The sequence below is a fragment of the Anolis carolinensis genome, chromosome 3, assembly GCF_035594765.1.
Source record: "Anolis carolinensis isolate JA03-04 chromosome 3, rAnoCar3.1.pri, whole genome shotgun sequence".
Classification (NCBI taxonomy): domain Eukaryota; kingdom Metazoa; phylum Chordata; class Lepidosauria; order Squamata; family Dactyloidae; genus Anolis; species Anolis carolinensis.
In genome coordinates this window covers 235,294,500-235,307,525 of record NC_085843.1, presented here as the reverse complement: position 1 = coordinate 235,307,525, position 13,026 = coordinate 235,294,500, and positions in this window count along the sequence as shown.

Sequence of the window (13,026 nt, the reverse complement as noted above, 5' to 3'; positions counted from 1 at the left end):
AACACTCAGAAATCCCAGCCAGTTTACCAGCTGTTAGGATTTCTGGGAGTTGAAGGCCAAAACATCAGGGGACCCACAGGTTGAGAACCACTGCCTTAGAAATTAGCAAAGGGGGGGGGGGTGCAAAAGTGTGGCTTGGTGAGAGTCAGTGGTTGATGTATTGAGTTTGAAAGGGTGGAAAGAAAATTCCAGCCAAGTGCCTCATGCGTCAGTTTCTTTTCAGGAAGAAAAGAGTTGAAATAGCAGGGAATCCCTCTTGGCAGAGGCAGCACAGGGGGAGGATTCAGTCCAATGTGTACTGATTTAAAAACAGAGTGAGGCTGAAAGTGAGGGAATTGGCAGACAAAACGTTGATCTGGGACATCGTTTGTATTCTGGAGCCATTCTCAGATGTGGGGCAGAAAATCACTTCACCCATCTTTTTTCTGGATCTGTGCCTGCAAAAGACGATTCCCTCTAGGTTTCTGCGCATTCTCAAGATAGTTGTTTTACAATTACTGGGTTTTATTCCATCCCAATGATTTTTGCTGTAAACCGCAGTGGATTCATGAGACATTTTAAAAATGCAACTGGAATGTTCAAAGCTATTTTCTGTTATACGTTAGAATTATACCTTAACCCTGTAGAAGGTTGCATCTATAGTATAAAATTAATGCAGTTTAACATCCCTATGTGCATTAATATGTTCTAAAACCTGGAAAAATCAGTTGAAAACTGCTGAAAATGAAACAAGAAGTGTGTCAAGCATGTTGAAAGATAACAAGGACGGAGGCGTCACCATTTGGAGACCACATGAGTTTACTTCTCCATTCTTAAAAATGTGGGACCAATATATCTTTAGAAATTCAAAAGAAGACGTTAAAATAATACTTTTCTGCAAGAGTGGCATAATAGTTTCATGTTGTGAAACAGTCAAAATTTATCAGAAGGATTCAACAGTTAATTTTTAGATTGCAGCATAAGGCTGTTTATTTTACTTAGACTCCAGCCTTATGATTAAAAAGAATACTTGTTTGGAGTTCAATGGGATTGTTCCTATTATAGGTTTATTTATTTATCGTATCAGAAGCAAACTGAGGGTACAGTTGTAATGTATTTAAGAACACAAACAAAGTTAAAAACTAGTCATTATACTAAATGTCCTTTGACCAGTAGCTGGCCACTTTCTGGGCTCCTTTTTTGGCTTGATGACACATAACAAAATAACCCTTATTGTGATCTAATTAAAATGGGATGCTGCCTTGAATGAACAATTGGCCCTATTATATATTCCTCAAAAGATACCAATACATGGCTAGTTGTTTAATTTGGCAAAGCTGGTATGTTTTGTGTGCCTCTGTCAACACCAGTAGGGGTCACCAAAACTCCAAGCCGTAACTCCAATCCAGTGGTTGCTCCATTCTATTCATGTGAAACTGGTGGGAGGGTTTAAAAAAATATTCCAGCAACAGGAACTGTTGGGCAAAAATACTTTGGTTTCATTGATCTCTTTAAAAGAGGAAACATACTTTTCTGTGTAAATGCAGAACTGAATGTAAAATAATATAAACCAAGCATTCGTTTGTGTCGTTTCTGTATGTTTTTCCCTTTTAAAGCCACATGTTGATATAAAGTTGATCCTGAAAGAGTGTTGCTCATATGAGTGATAGCTGGTGAACCACAGCGGCCGATAACTATAAACCGTAGAAACCATAGCTGGAATGTCACCTCTCATGAACTAACTGGGTGGCCTTAGATTATCTCAGCCGCCGAAGTGCATCTATTGTAGATCTACAATGCAAGAAATAGCACTATCTTACCATATACCTGTAAAAGTGCAATATAATATATTTTATTTAGGGTTTTTTTTACATTTATTTCTGTTTTCTATGGAGCATAAATGGCTTTTCTCCTTTTAATTATTCTCACAACAATCCTTTCAAGAAATATATTCAGGAATAGCCACATTGCCTACCTTTGAAGTAGGTCAGGCTGGGAGACTGTGACAAATTTCAGGTCACTAAGGGCCCTTCCACACAGCGATATACTTACTTACTTAGCCAATTCCTCATTGTCCGAGTATAATGGCCTTCCAAGTTCTTGGAAGACGCCTGTGTGTAATTTTTTTTTAATGAGTGGAGATTGGTCCACAGCCGATCAACACACAATCTTCACACAGTGAGGATACTAAATCAGTGACATGGTTAACACAACAGTGGCTTCTCAATCTGTTTCAGCCTTCTTCCGCCTTCACAGCCATTGTAATATGTACCATGTTATTTTCTGCCTGATCCGCCATTGAGATCTTCGGATTGTGCTTGGTCTGGAACCTCCCCTGTGGCCCCCCAGGAGTGGATGACTCCAGTGGTTACGCTTGTAGATTCACTGGAAAACCAAGCCCCCTCACCATGACAATATTACAGCCGAGAATATCAAGACAGATAATCCACAATATCTGCTTTGAACTGGGTTATCTGAGTCCACACTGCCATATAATCCAGTTCAGTTTGGATTTTATACAGCTGTGTGGATGTGCCATAGTGAGTTTCATAACACAGGGTTTTAAAAATATGAATAGACTACACTCACTTTTTTCAAAGATTATTAAGATAATTATGGGATATGCTTTGAATCCTCCAAAGTGAAGGATTATGTTGCTGTTGAAGTTATTAATTGTGACCTTGGTTGATGTGATGAAGGTAGAATAGGTGCCAAGAGCTGTTACCCAACTTTTTTTTTTTTTGCTTTTCATGCACACACAGTATCATTAACCCTCCAGAGCAGAAGTGGGAAGTTGTGTGGACTGTGGAGCTCATGGGGTCCAGTCAGTGGAAGGGGGGAGGGGTTCCTTAGAACACCCACTTATTCACCCAGGTCTCCAGCAGTTGTTTGTCCTCCTCCCATTTTCAACCAAAAAGCCTTACCAGGCTTAAAATGGTTAAGAGTATATGCAGCAGTTATGTTGACGACCGCGTTTCTAGGGGATCGGGCCCCTTAAGGAGAGAGCCGATCCGGTCCTGAGAGAACGGACCTTGGCGGAGCCAATAGGAGAATATGAGCCGCAATACAACCTGGAGCCGAAATGAAGAAGGTCCACCAAAGATGAAGGAAAATCCGCCAAGGAGTCTTTATTGAGCGATTCAGCTGAAAAGGACACTAGTAGCGATCATTCAGTCTACTAGCGTATCATATATTCAAAATAAAGCCATATTTATACAATGCTTCGGTCTGACAGCCCCTTGAATTTCCCGCCCCGCTCCCCCGCCCATCTGATCGCGGATAGGCTAGAAGGTTGAACGAGGCGGGTTTTCGTTTCCCGCCTTGCTCTGCTGGCCCAATAGGGAGCTGCTTTTTGTCCCCACTCGGGCCAATCAGAGAGGAGAAGGCGGGAGTTTATTGAAACAATGGAGTGACTAAGCAGGAAGGATCAGATTAATTTCTGCCCGGCCGGATTCTAAAGGGATTAATGACAGCCATCAGGGGTTCCTGTCATGTACACTGATTTCAGATATGCCTTGGGGTGTCAAGGGGGGAAGTAAGGATGGGTGGCAATGGGCTCAGCAGGGCGCCTTCCTGAGACGTCCTGGTTTTCCCTTTGGAGGAGATATGACAATGTTTGCCTTGAGGGCGAATCACCTTTTATTCGGCGACTCAAGCCCTATATTGTCCATGCAATCTGATTCTGATTAGGTTATGCGGCAGCGGATTAACCTTTTGTTTTGGGGAAGGTATACCTGGGTCATAGGAGCTGGGGTTCATGTTGGGGTCAAAATATTTCCCATTTGATTTCATGATTTGACAATTATATGAAATAAAATGAAAAATAAAATAAAGTTGGAGCATAAACCCAGCTGGGAAAAACACATATTTTCCGGGGATCCCAAAGAGTACAAATACATATAGGCAGATAGATAGATTTCAAGGAAGTAAGGGAGAATCCATAGAGGTGGGTTACATTGCATAGAGGGGAATCATGGATGATATAAACAATTGAAAACATTTGATAAGAACGAGGTTCACAACATCTGGGGAACCCAATATGGAAAGTCATAGAAGTGGAGTTCTAGCAGCATGATTTCGCAATTCATGAAGTTAACCCAACGATTAGAAATTCATACAACAGTGAGTCATGAGGGTGTCCAGGTACATAGAATATGAAAGTTCACAGATACATGAGGAAAAGAGTTCATCTGTGGTGGAAGGAGTTCATGGGGATGGCATGGGGAAGAGGCACATGTGGGTTGCAGTCTTTGGAAATATAGGATTTCATAAGTTCAGGGATAGGTCTGGGGAAGAGTGTTCTTCTCCTTCATAAAATTACGAAGGTATGAATGAAACGTGGAGGGCACCCGTCCAGGCAGCTGTAGAGAGGGTGAGGGTCCTTGGAGAACTATGTCTCCCAGCGGGAGAGCGATCCCCCCATCCCCAGTTCACAGGAAAGGGGCCAGGGATCTCTAAAATCATCCCGCGGGTCGCGGGGAGAGGAAAGTCCGGGATAAGGCAGCAGTCTGGCTTGAAAGGAGCAGTCGGTCCCGTTTGACAGTCAGCTGTTGAGGTGCCGAGAACTGGACCGATTTCGGTTCCGCTGGTGGTCCTTGAGTCAGGGGCCTTAGAAAGGGTTAGGACTAAAAGATGAGTGTGCTAGGGGTAATTTTGATAAAGATATGAGCCAATTTGTACCGTCCGCCGTATTAATCTATGGCGGAGAAGCCTCCGCCAGGGTTTTAAAGATCAGATGGGTTAGTGAGAGGGAGAGAGAGAGAGAAATTGCATGCAAAGGAAGGAGTCAGAGAATGACACAAAATAACCAGATAGAGAGTGTTACTGTTAAAATAAATGCTACTTTTATTGGGGGATTTGTTACATAGTTCAGGGAAGGGGAAAGTGAAAAAGAAAAAAGATCTTTTAATAATAGTCTGCTGCGGTCCCGCTCCGTTCCTTTTGGTGAGTGATCTGCGGAACTCTCCGCTGCGAGTTCAAATTAATTTAAAAGCCAGGGTTTCGGTCATCAGTTAGAGATCTTGATTTAAGGAGTAAATAACAACAACAACAACAACAACAACAACAACAACAACAAAACATTGCATGGAAAGTTCCTTGACAAAATTGAAGGAAAAGCTGATAAGGAGAAGACCTGGCTCTGGCTCACGAATGGGACCCTGAAGAAGGAGACAGAAGGCGTGATCCTTGCAGCCCAGGAGCAAGCCATCAGGACAAATGCAGTTAAGGCCAAGATCGAAAAATCAGCTGATGACCCAAAATGCAGACTGTGCAAGGAAACCGACGGAACCATTGATCATATCCTCAGCTGCTGTAAGAAAATCACACAGATAGACTACAAACAGAGGCACAACTATGTGGCCCAAATGATTCATTGGAACTTATGCCTCAAGTACCACCTCCTAGCAACAAAGATCTGGTGGGATCACAAACCTGCAAAAGTATTGGAAAATGAGCACGCAAAGATACTGTGGGACTTCCGAATCCAGACTGACAAAGTTCTGGATCACAACATACCAGACATCACAAATGTGGAAAAGAAAAAGGTTTGGATCATTGATGTCGCCATCCCAGGTGACAGTTGCATTGACGAAAAACAACAGGAAAAACTCAGCCGCTATCAGGACGTCAAGATTGAACTTCAAAGACTCTGGCAGAAACCAGTACAGGTGGTCCCGGTGGTGATTGGCACATTGGGTGCAGTGCCAAAAGATCTCAGCCGGCATTTAGAAACAATAGGCATTGACAAAATTATAATCTGCCAACTGCAAAAAGCCACCCTACTGGGATCTGCTCGCATCATCTGAAAATACATCACACAGTCCTAGACACTTGGGAAGTGTTCGATTTGTGATTTTGTGATACGAAATCCAGCATATCTATTCTGTTTGCTGTGTCATACAATAATAATAATAATAATAATAATAATAATAATAATAATAATAATAATAATAAGTGTTGATGAATTTCCAACAAAAATGCTGCTTTGGGGGCTTATCTTCCCCAAATAGCAACAAAAGAAACCCTACCACAGAATGACCCAAAATGTGAGCACAAGGGATGCAGTTTTACTTCTAATCAGCTGAAATGGGTGCCATCTGAGCTTTGGGGGAGGCAGAAACCAAGTGGTGCAGCCCCACAGGTGTTGTGGCCTGTCCATTCTTGAAGTGGCTGAGGTTACCCTAGCAAGGTGCTGTTTTGAATTGCTTATAACTTGGGCTTCAGTTTTAATAGTATGGATAAATCATTGTTAACATTGCAAAGATCAGCCAGTATTCAACTGTTAATAGGAAAAGTATTGGGGAACATTTTGCCTGAAGAGTTTGACTATTTTTGAGATGTTGTGCTGGTCTGTTTAAGAGGAGATACAGCTAAAAACATGTTTAAAAGAAAACCCACAAGAAAGAAAAGATTATTTTGGGTGCCAGATTATACAACGGAGAAGTACAGAATCTTCAAGGTGTGTAGGATAAACACAGTCTTGATCACATAGCAGACATCAAGAAAGAAATTAGATTAAATGGGACAGACTAAACAAACTTGCAGCCGGCAGTCCATAATGAGAAAGTATGTGTATCTTGTAAAGCTTTGTGTTTTGCAACCACACCAATGTTCCTGGAGCGACAAAGCCACAGATATTACACAAGTTCAGAATCCCTGGCTCTGAGGTTGTGGGATTCCTAAAAACCTTTCTGTATCTCTCTTTTGTTTCCAAAACTAATGACTACTGCTTACCATTCTTTGGACTTAGTACTTTGATGTTTTCTCATGCTTTCTAGTGTGTGAATGCCACCTTGACTCAACAAACCCATCTCTACAAATCTAAGAAACATTTCTTTATCGCATTCTCTCAGCATCAGTAGAAGGCAAAGAATAAATATTTCCAAGAAAACCCCAGTGATAGGTTCACTTTGGGGCAGTGGTTCTCAACCTGTGGATCTTCAGATGTTCTGGCCTTCAACTCCCAGAAATCCTAACAGCTGATAAATTGGCTGGGATTTCTGAGAGTTGTAGGCCAAAACACCTGGGGACCCACAGGCTGAGAATCACTGCTTTAGGGTCTCCATGAATTGGAAGCAACTTAAAGATACACTGCAATAAATCTCAAACCATATCTCTTATCATCCTCATTGCTCTTCTCTAAACCTGCTCTAATTATATATATACTTCTTACAATGAGGTGCCAAGAACTGAAATTAGTGTATTTTTCCCCTTTTCTTCTTTGAAGTGTATTTTGGGATTGTAAACCTGGAAAAAGAAATGCTCTTTAAAATGGGTTTGTTACTGTTCCATTACCCAGGACGACTCCAAAAGGGAGCCAAGGCAGAGAAGGATAGTCCATTTTATGGGGAGGGGGGAGCTGAAGGAGGAAAACCATATTCCCCATTTTCTCTGATTATCCCCCCCCCCCCATGTCATAAATTATAGTTGTTTCGGTAATATTCGTGGGGGGAATAAGAGAAAATCAGGAGGAAACAGTTTAATTCCTTCAATTCCCTTCCTCCCTAAAATGGATTATATTTTTCTGTCTAGCACTCCCTTGTGGCCTCCACCCGGATAATGGAACAGTGCCTTTGTTTTATCCTGAAAACTGGTGTTCTCATCGAGAGTTGGCCTTCCACAATTGTAAATTTCACTTTTGCATATTTTATTATTCACAGATTTAATTAATATGTCCTCTCTAGGAATCTCTAGGTCCTCCGGCACAACTCTGTGGTCTACTTCCAGCCGAGAGTCCTTACTCTGGTGGAGATTCACCTATTGACTTAGAGATTCCCATAGATCAGTGTTTCTCAACCTGGGGGTCACGAGGGGGAGGGGTTTCATGGGGGTTGCCAAAGACTATCAGGAAACACATATTTATGATGGTCTTAGGAAACCAAATCCCTCCAGTATTTCTGTTGGTCATGGGGGTTCTGTGTGGGAAGTTTGGCCCAATTCTATCAGTGGGGTTCAAGGAGCTCTTTGATTGAACATGAACTATAAATCCCAGCAACTACAACTCCCAAATGTCAAGGTCTGTTTTCCACAAACTCCACCGGTGTTCAAATTTGGGCATATTGAGTATTCGTGCCAAATTTTGTCCAGATCCATCATTATTTGGAATCCATAGTGCTCTCTAGTGAACTACAACTCCAAAACTCAAGGTCAATGCCCACCAAACCCTTCCAGAATTTTCTGTTGGTCGTGGGTGTTCTGTGTGCCAAGTTTGGTTCAATTCCATCACTGGTGGAGTTCAGAATGCTCTTTGATTGTAGGTTAACTATAAATCCCAGCAACTTTAACTCCCAAATGACAAAATCAACCTCCAACCCCACCAATATTCAGATTTGGGCATATTGGGTATTTGCGCCAAATTTGATCCAGTGAATGAAAATACATCCTGCATATCAGATGTGACGGCGCGAGTGGCGCCATCTATACGTCAAACTATAAGTTTCAAGATTTGAATTGTTGTATCATGTCTGATTTTTCCCTTACCCTGTAAATGTAGTTGGATTGGTTATTTATATCTGTCAATCAATGTTGTTTGTACCTGTTATATTGCTTACTCAGCTAAACTGTTTGGCTCCACCTCTTCCTGGAGTAGGACTGTGTTTCCTCCTTTTCATTCCATCAGCAAGTTCTCTATCGGATGGACGTGAAAGAGAGGCTTGGCTCAAAAAGCCCTTCAAAAGTTACCTCTCAGCACCAATTCTGAGGTTCTTACCCTTGGGACTCACACTTCATGTTCAGGGCCAACCTGAACAACGTTGAGGAGTCTCAAGCGCCTTCACATCAGTCCTTTGGCAACAGAGGAAGACTCTGTCTTCAGATATAGGTCATTGGACTAAAGCTGAGTTTGCTCCGGCATTCACAGCCAGAGAAAGAGGAATCTAGAAGGCTCCATGGACTTAAACAATCAAAGACTGTAATGTATATTTTCTTTTACCCCCTTTGTGAACAATAAACCCAGTTTTTGAGTTAACTACAGTGTTTTGGTCCTTGGGAGTTCCAGTTTCCCTAAAGGAGGGCAAGAAGCAATCCCCTGGGGAAAGATGTCACGTCCATGCCTCTTTCACTAAGAGTACAGCCCCAGGTGCGACGGCACATCAGATATTTATATTGCAATTCATAACAGTAACAAAATTACAGTTATGAAGTTAACAATGAAAATAATTTTATGGTTGGGGTCACCACAACATGAGGAACTGTATTAAGGGGTCTCAGTATTAGGAAGGTTGAGAACCACTGCTATAAAGAACATTTATCAAGGCATTTGAGCTCTTCCAGCATGAATCTAAGATCAACTTCTGTGCTGGAGGACCTAGAGATTCCTAGAGAGGTGTTTTCTCATGTAAACAATAGTGTTTTTTCCCTTCCTTTATGGAGTTTCGTGCACCTAACCCCAGCAAATGTGGAGGATGATGTAACATGATTTTTGTTCCTGGATTATAAATGTCATTTCCTAATTTGTTCTATCATAAAAACATGGCAAAAGTTTATTAGATTGCAAAAATTTTGTTTTTGCGGTCTGCTCAAAGGGTTAAAAATGGCAGCCACAAAAACTAATTTTCTGGAGTATAACAACTACTTTCAAAGAAAGTACCACACAAACAGGAAATAACACTTTCAAACCAGGAACAGAATTTCTTTCAAGTTTTGTTACATAATTTAATTGGTTCTGCATTGTGGAGGTTTTAAACCACTTGCCAGCTAGACCTTAAAGCAGATTTAAGCAAGTCAGATCTGACAGTACTCCTATTTAAACATATAAATGTCAAACATAAGCCAAACTTTCAGACAATGTGGCATTTCATATAAAATAGTAAGTCAGTTTCCTAAGGTAACAGAAAAAATGGCATTATAATTGCTAGAAACATCTTGATGTAACATCAGCAGCAACACTGATGCCGAAGATTTGCAAGGATAGGAAATTTCCCACTGCTAGATGTTTCTCTCACTACTGACCTTGCTCTTTAAGGCTTCAGGGAACTGAAGTCCAAAACATCTGGAAAACTTAGGTTCCCCACCTTTGGATCCCCATGATACTGTCAGGAAAGAAAACAAAAAACAAAACATTTCAGATTGGACTGCAATAGTATGTGTTAATTACGTCAATTATGTTGGGTGTCCTTGCCTAGCACCTTTTTTTCCTTCTAGTCTGATATGCTACAGATCAGTTTATTGTTGCCTTTCCAGTATTTGTAAACACTTGGATCATATTATTTTGTTGTCTTAGGAACTAGTGAATCACATCAGTTCGATCATAAGGGTTACATTATGGTCAAGAAACAGATGCTTTGAAGCCTTTCCATTCATCCTCAGCATAATATACCTTTCAATTGTTTGATTGGGACAGTCCAGAGTAACCCTCTGTCATTCCATTTTTTCAACTATGTTAATAATGTCCCAGCTTTTCTCTACTCCTACCACTTACCATACATTGTTCTTGGCTTACTTCTTTTGCAATAATTCCAAAGTGCAAAAGTATTTAATTCAGCTGTGGGGAGAGGAGCGGGTTCAATCTTTCCCTTCCCTGTGATCTCAGGCAAAATAAAATTGCTGCAACCCATTGGCTGGTGTGTTTTTCCTCATGAGTAACTTTTGCCTTTTTGGTCACACTGAGGCCTCTTCCATACAGTTGAATCAAATATCACATTATCTGCTTTGAACTGGAATATATGGCAGCGTGGACTCAGATAACCCCGTTCAAAGTTGATATTGTGGGTTTTTCTGCCTTGATATTACACAGGCCCTTCCACACAGCCATATAATTCAGAATCTCAAAGCAGATAATCCACAATATATGCTTTGAACTGGATTATCTGAGTCCACACTGCCATATAATCCAGTTCAATGTGCCTTTTTTTTTTTTTACAGATGTGTGGAAAGGGCCTGATTTTGCTTGGTTCCAATTGCCCCACTTCTCACCTCTGAAATGTTGGAGAGCAAAGCATAGCCAAAGTTGACAAATTATGGGTGCTGCCATTCAAAAACATCTGGAGGGTCACATTTGCTCACCCTGCATGTACAGGAAAACATTAAAATTTGGCAGTACAAAAATCTATATTTTAAATTAAAAAAGAGAACAAGAAAGCATAACTTTGTAATTTGGTTTATTAGGCTGAAATCTTTGACAGTTCTAGATCAGTGTTTTTCTTACATCCCATGGACAGCTAGTAGAAATTAAATATATTTCAGATATTTTCTCCTCTACGCCCCCTGTTCTCTCTCTTTTTACTTTTATTGCATACTTTTTAACATATATAAGCAATGAGAGCATGGTATGTACTGTTTGGCTTTTGGTGTTTGTGAAGGACAACAACATGCTTAAATAAGCAGATTTTAAAAAGCAGGAATTGGGGGTGTGGATGTAAAGCACTGACATCCAGCTTCCAGAATAGGCCCTTTTTGAATTTTCTGGATGATGTATTTGTAATCAGGAAGATATTCTTCATTATGTGTTGTTGTATTCTGTCTAGCAAAAGATAAGACACAAATATTTGTAGCATCCTCGTGTAAATACTGACCATTAGTCAAAGATTGGGAGGAATGCTGGAAAGTTTTGCCTAGTATGCTTCCATAATAGCAGATAATACATGGGAAAGGGCACGAGAATAAATTGCCTGTTCTCACTGAAAAATCAACATCACAACAATGTATCTGTGTCACATCTAAGCAGTCTCTTTAACACAAAGGTAAGGGACCTCCTGAGGTCTGGTCTGGGCTTCCCTAGATGGCTGTGCTCCTTTCCCTATGATGCTACTGGTTCATGGTCTCCTAGCGATTGTTTGGGTTTTCCCCGTTGCAAAGGCTTGAAATGCCTAAGGCTTAATGGCTGTAGGAGTTTTGGACTAAAATTCTCTTGGCATATTTGATCCTACTCTTTTGTTTTTGAATCTAGGTGTCTAATTCTAGATGAAGGGAAGTCACAGAATCACTCTATTTACCTTGATCAGACCTCACTTGGATTGCTGTGTCCACTTCTGGGCACTACAATCCAAGAAGGACTGGCAAGCTGAAAGAGGCTCTTTGCCAAAGAGGTTCTTTGCCTTTGCCATAGAGGCAAATCAGAATCACTTCTTATACATCTAGCTGCTATGAGTGGATTGGAAACACCTCACTTCTTATACTTTTTGGAGATTACTGAACTGTATCAGTGACCCATCCCTGCTGGACCTGAATCAAAAGTCACCTATGTCTAAGGATAACAGTCATCCAACCAGCCCCCTCAGATTCAGCAGAGTTCAAAAATAGTACTATTCTCTTGTTTCCCCTTTGTATTGGTAGCCCTAATCTTAATTAAATTTCATAATTTAAAACCAGGAATGTACTTACATACTTTTGACATATGAAGTTTTTCCCCTTAATAATAATAATAAACAACTTTATTTATACCCCGCCACCATCTCCCCAACGGGGACTCGGGGCGGCTTACATGGGGCCATGCCCAGAACGATACAATATAACAGAATATAAATAGAACAACAAATCATAACACATTAAACAATACAATAAATGATAATATACACTACATTAAGCAAAAATCAAAAGAACAATAAAACAAGGGCGGGCCACATGAACACTAAGATTAAAACTCGGGTGAGAAAGGAAATAAGAGTAACAACCACGGAGACCTTATGCCAAACTGGTTTCCTTCTCCATATATTTTGACCATGTAGAGATAAGTTTTAAAAAACAGGCCAGAAAGTTTCAGGTTTTGTCCCTGTTCTTACCGATTTGGTGGTGGTGGTTGGGGGGGGGGGGGGAGCAGAAATAATTAAACATTTTGATTATTCTGAAATATTTTCTGCCAGTTTCTGGTACTATTGCAAACTTTTTATATTCTAGGTTCTCAGATTCGTTTATTTAAACCCAGTTTGGATGTTAGCTTCCTCCTTCCCTGCCAGCTATTGTGACACCAGGACTCACCCTTCGCTCAGCTCTAAGCACACCCTCAATCTACAATCAAATTATTGTTGTTGCTTTGTTACTTTAAGTTGTATCCGAACTTTGGCAGGCCTAAACTAGGGTAAATATTCCTTATCCCAACTCTTTTAACTA